The sequence below is a fragment of the Petaurus breviceps genome, unplaced genomic scaffold, assembly GCF_028583685.1.
Source record: "Petaurus breviceps papuanus isolate PSGF00001 unplaced genomic scaffold, PetGlider_PUasm1.0 90825, whole genome shotgun sequence".
NCBI lineage: Eukaryota > Metazoa > Chordata > Mammalia > Diprotodontia > Petauridae > Petaurus > Petaurus breviceps.
In genome coordinates this window covers 18905578-18911577 of record NW_027187353.1, presented here as the reverse complement: position 1 = coordinate 18911577, position 6000 = coordinate 18905578, and the positions used below count along the sequence as shown (strand labels likewise).

General features: G+C 40.0%; 1 protein-coding gene across 11 annotated transcripts in view; it reads left to right on the top strand.

Moving 5' to 3' along the window:
- Nucleotides 1-6000, top strand: part of PEAK1 (pseudopodium enriched atypical kinase 1) — a 280555-nt gene that overhangs the window by 91540 nt on the left and 183015 nt on the right. The gene's annotated exons all lie outside the window — the stretch shown is intronic.

The following is a 6000-nucleotide window of genomic DNA, read 5'->3' as shown; positions in this document are numbered from 1 at the left end:
CAGCTTGGACACAGCCGGTTTTGTTTATTCTTTCTGCTTTCACTGCAGAATTTGCCCTGCCCAAGTTACATCTGCAGCCTGAGAAATGCCCTTGATTCATAAGTCTGCTCACACTTGCTGTGCATGTGGTAATTAGGTGCTGCTGGTCCTTCACTGTGGATTTGGTAATTAGATTTAATATGGCCTGCAAAGATACAGAAAGGTAGTGTGGAACAGAGGATAGAGAGCTGGTCTTTTAACTAGGAAGATCTGGGTTCAGATCTGGCCTCCAGCACTAGCTTTATGACCCTGGGCAATTAAATTTCCTCATTTGCCAAATGGCAATAATAATATCACTAGCCTCACAGGCTTGTTATGAGAATCAAGACATAATGTGTCATAGATACTTTAATCTTAAGGAGTTGCATACATATCAATTATTATTATTACTCAGGCACCACAAAATCCTGGCCTAGTGTCTCATTGGGGTGTGGAGATGACCCTGATTCTAAAAGACGGCTCACAGGGTGAGAGTTACAGCAGAGTCTCCCACACTAGGCCAGCTTCAAGCACTGCCTTGGCCACAGACTAAGGGGTCATTTCGAGGAGTGTGAAGAGGCCCTTTAGTCTTAGGCTAGTCACTTAGGCATGGATTTTTTGTTAAGGACAACCCACAAAACACACATGTGCATGTGTGTGCACACGTGTGTACACACACATTCTCTTTCTCCTATCACTGCTTTTCCCTCTTACATTCACATGATGCTGGTGTCCACTTGGCAGAAGATGGGGCAGAGGGGGCTAAGAATCATAGTTTGGGGACCTTTTCTGAGCTGACTTAACTGTTGATTCTCTGAGCATGAGATCTGTGACCAGTGTCTGCTGCAGGCATTGGTTCTTGGCAGTCTTGACCTTTTTCACTAGAAATGAAGGAAACTATAGCCATATGGAAGGATAGATCACAGGTTCTCCTGGGAATACAAAGGAAAATTGGCAGAGCTGGTTCTTTCATGTGTTCTGGAGGCTACAGAGTAACATCATTTTGTGGGCCATGTTGTTGCTTCATATCTAGGGCTTATGATGAATATTTGCAGAAAGATCCCATTGAAGACACTCCAGCTTGTGTGCCAGTATCTGTTGCAGAGGTAGAGATATTTTTTAAATTTCATCAGACCTTTTAAGGTAAATTAACATGTACTTTGGTAGTCACCATGCAAAGGTAGAAATACAGACAGATGGTAAGAAATACATTGGGAGGGGTGGCTAGGTGGCATAGGGAATAGAGTCAGGAGGACCTGAGTTCAAATCCGGCCTCAGACACTTAACACAAAAACTAGCCATGTGACCCTGAGCAAGTCACTTAACCCTAATTGCCCTCCAAAAAAAAGGCAAAAAAAAAAAAAGAAATACATTGGGAAATACCAGTTAGGAGTTAACCAATTAAAGAGGCTAAAGACTCATAGCCCATATAAAAGCCTTCCACCTCTGGGGTATAAAGATATTTTTCAAAGAAAGAATCAGAAAAGGCTAAAGGACAAGGAATGTCACCTAAATGTGCTTAAAACAACAAAAACCAGTATTTAAGGTGAGAGAAGACTCATTATTGATATGGGCACCATCCCTGAGCAAAATTAGTACAGAACAAGAAAAGGGAGGGGTGAGGATGAATAGACCTGGATTTCATCGGTGTTAGGAATTCCCAGTAAGAAAACTCCCTTTACCAAGGGAAATTGGAAACTGTTCAGCACCTTGCAGTCATAGAATTACCTGGGGCCCTGAGATGTTCAGGGAAGAGTCCAGGGTCACACAGTGAGGATGAGTTAGAGGTAGGAAGCATGGGAAGGTTTTACTGAGTGTGACCCAACTGGGCAGGTCACAGAAGCTTGGAGGCTCCTTGTTCTCATTCACAAAGTGGAGATAAAAATGCTTACCCCACTACGTTCCCAGGGGCATGCTTTTATTTTTGTTTTTATGTATACGTACTTTGTAAACCATAAATCAGTATGTGTGAGCTGCCCTCAACAGTTACTACCTTTTCTAAAGTGAATATATATGTGTGAGAAAGACAGAGACAGCATGCAAGAGTGAGAGTGTGTGTGTGTGTGTGTGTGTGTGTGCGTGTGTGCGTGCGTGTGTGTGTGTGTGTGTGTGTGTGTGTGACTGAAAGCATTCTCAGAGAACATGAAGGTGACCTCTTACTAGAGCCTACAGATTAGCAAAAGGTAAAATCAGTTTAGGATTTTCTTTTTTAAACTGTAATTTAACAGACAAGAGAAGACTCATTACTGATATGGGAATCATCCCTAAATGAGCTGATTCTGCGCAGTCAGACATATTAGTGCATTCTCCAAAGCCAGGCTCCAGATAAAAGCTGTCCTAGTTACCAGCATCTGGACTCCTGTTTCAGGGTTTCAGATCACAGTGTCGGAGAGCAGAATAGGTAGCTTGGCATCCTCCGTCTGGCAGCGTTCACAGGGCATGTAAGCCTTGTGGTCCATACTGCTTCCTGCCAAGCTTCATGACAGTGGGTTCTTACCCTTCATTGTATCTGTGATCTCCGCATGGTGGTTACTTCTTCCACCAGAGCCAGTGGTCGCGGTTCCTCCTTGTCATCTCATGTTGTATACTTCTTGCCTTTCTGCACACCCTCCAAAGAAGGTATTCTGAGTGCAAGGGAGGTCATTTTTTCTGCTTCTCTCACTATACCGAGGTTAGTAAAGCAGATTCTTGAATAGCCCCCCTTCTTCTCTTATCATATTTGTTCTTCATGATGCCTTTTCTACTAAGGTGACGTGATCACAGTGTTCTGAATTGACTTGTTATGCATCTTTCAAAATGCCCGACTTCCCTTCCTGCCCATGCTGATCCTTGTCACCAGAGCCATCCCCTCCAGTCTCGTGTGGCACAGCAGTGAGCCACAGTTCTGAAGCCGAGGCTTCACATTAAAGCCTGGCATCATTAAATTAAAGAGGCTTCTTACCTGGAAATGGGCTGTAAGGTAATGTCACCTTCTAAAACCACAAACGTGGTCTAGACAGCTAGCAAGAGGTCATCTCTGTCAGTGGAGGGAGGAGCCCACAACATCAATATCGTCATCATGAATTGCTAGAAGTATTAACATGTGTTGATTCCAAACAACCTAGTTACAGTTAGCATTTCTGTATTTCTCTAATTTTTCCCTACCCTGAGGGAGTGCATAAATATAATGTAGGGAGCACTCAATTGAAATAAGGTTTTTATTCCAAAAGTTCTTTTGTTACTCTTTTTAACTTAAAATGTACTTTCCCATAGAAATAGTGCTGTAAGTAGTGGTTATAGTACTAGTCTAGATCCTCCAGATATGATGAGCTAATGGGAAATAGGCACAGAGACCCTCTACCCTATAGGGGTTCTACTTCCTAGCCTTTTTTCTCCCAAGAAAACTGAGATATAGCCTTTACCATGGAAAGAGAAAGTTAGGAGTCAAGAATAGGCTGATGAACCCTGACAGATAGCCAGTCAGTAGCAAGGCCTCATCATTCATTATTGTCTATAACACAAGTTTTCAACATTTTGTTCGCTGAACCCTTTTAGCAAAAAAAAAAAAAAGTATTGTCAACCCCCAATTTAATATAGTACTCATAATATTCTATTAAATTTATTCATGTAGTGCTTACCATAACTACAGTGATAACTTTTATCCTAAAAGTTCCAAATTAAAGTTTACATTATGTAATTGCTATTATAATATGTAAAATTTTATTTTATTTGTAATCATGAAAATTCTAAATATAACATTTTAAAACTCTAAGTACAAAATAATACATAATAATATCTTATGTGAGACATTCTGTAAGAATTAAAAGAGGTAATCCAGCAGGATCTCGTGCTTATTATCTATAAGACTTCATATTCAGTATCTTTGTTACAATTTTTGTTGAGTATAAATAACAATTTATTGAAATAATCTTGAACTTGGAAGATATTTAACAATTTGATAATCAGATATGAGCTTAATTTTATTGTTGAACTTTTTTTTATCTGAACAAAAGTTTGCAATATTTGACTCCAAACCAGACAGTGTTAAATCTGGCTCTGCATCAAGTTTATTCCTATATATTGATTAAAACAAGAATAAAGTGAAAATGCTCATTCACACAAATACATAGTGGAAAATGGTAGAAGAATTTTATAAGCTTACTTGCTGAAAAGTGGAAATTCATTTAAAAAAATTTAGCCACCCAATGAATCAATAAAAATAAATAACTAGTTAAAATATAAAAGAACTTCTCTTTAATTGGCTAATGACAAGTGATGTATTAAATGACAAAAGTCCTTCAAAGTCCAGTTGTATATGGGTTTCATTGTTGTTGTCTTTTTAACAGCTTTTATATACAAACTAACCTTTGTAATGAAGGATTCTCTCAAGACATGACTTTCTTCTCTTCCAACTATTAGTGTGCCAGAGCTGTGCTCTCACAGAAAGTACCAGATGACTGACCAGTTTGCTAAAGAATTGTAGCATAAGCAGAGGATAACCTGACATGAGAAAACAGCCTTAGTACTGTTGTGGGAGCCAATATGAGGTTTGTTTTTGCAGACTGTTTGTAATGGTCCATGATGCTTTCAAGGTGGTTTTTAATGGAACTGCCAAATGGCCATGGTTTTCAACAACCTGACCTTTGTACTACAAGTAACATATTGACCATGTGTTTACACAGCTGATGAGGTATGATTTCAGGGTAGCAGAGGGGGATGAAGGAGATCCTCTGGTGTAGTGCATAGAAAGCAAATGAGGGTTTGTGTATCTCAGTACCTATTAGGAATTGGTTTGTGTTGTAATGTCAGATCTTGTGGCACTTCAGAAACAATCTGATAACAGGTTAAGAAACTACAAGAATATATTGCAGTCAGAGTTTTATGTAATCGCTGCATGAACACCAAAATCATTGTTGTTCACATGATCTTGGCAGTTTTTGGTGCAGAAATGGAGGGGGATGTGGGAATAATTTTTATTTCAATAATGAATGCACAATAGTCATACCATTTATAAGTTTTTGTAACAAAATATGATGCTACCAACATGCCTGTGCCCATTGTTAGAGAGGAAAATTATATTTATAACACAGTTGGGCATTTACTTAACTGCTTTGTTCAGTCAGTCACGTCCAACTCTTTATAACCCTGTGGACCATACCGGCCATGGGGCTTTTTGGCAAAGATAACTGGAGTGTTTTGCCATTTCCTTATACTAAGTGTCTGAAGTCACATTTGAATTCATGTCTTTCTGATTCTAGGTCCAGCACACTGTCCATTGAACCTGTCTTCTATACAAACAGAGGTTAAGTGACTTGCCCAAGGTCAGAGAGCTACTACATGTCTAAGTTCAGATTTGAACTCAGGTCTTCCTGACTCCAGGTCTAGCATCTATCCATTGATCCATCTACCTGCCCTGTTTAACTACTTAAGACATCAGTAAAGAGTTTTCTAGCATGAACCTGTTGGACCATCACCATGAACACCTAAAGAGTTGGTGAAGCACTAAATGGGAGCCACTGGACTATACCACTATTTAGCTGCTCAACCATGAGAACCTCTGCTGTTAGGGTATTGCTGTATAGGGGAGAGAGGATCTAGGGCAGCATCATTAAAGGGAGCAGTGAACTAATGCCTGGCCTACATGGCCACACATGCCCTGGCCAGGTGTTCCCTTGCTGCAACAGAGAGCTATATGTTTGATTAGGGTTCCTGTTCCGGGAATCCCATACTAACTTATTTGATGTGGGGTAAGGAAGACCTGAGTTCAGATTTGGCCTCAGATACTTACTAGCTTTGTGACATTGGGCATGTCATTTATCCCTGTTTGCCTCAGCTTCCTCATCTTGTAAAATGAGTTGGAGAAGGAAATGGCAAACCCCTCCAGTCTCTGCCAAGAAAACCCCAGGTGGGGCCTGGAAGAGTTAGAAACGACTGAAGCTACTGAACAATAACAAGGCCCTTGAATTTCTCAGATATTAAAACAAAGTTACCTATTATTATGAA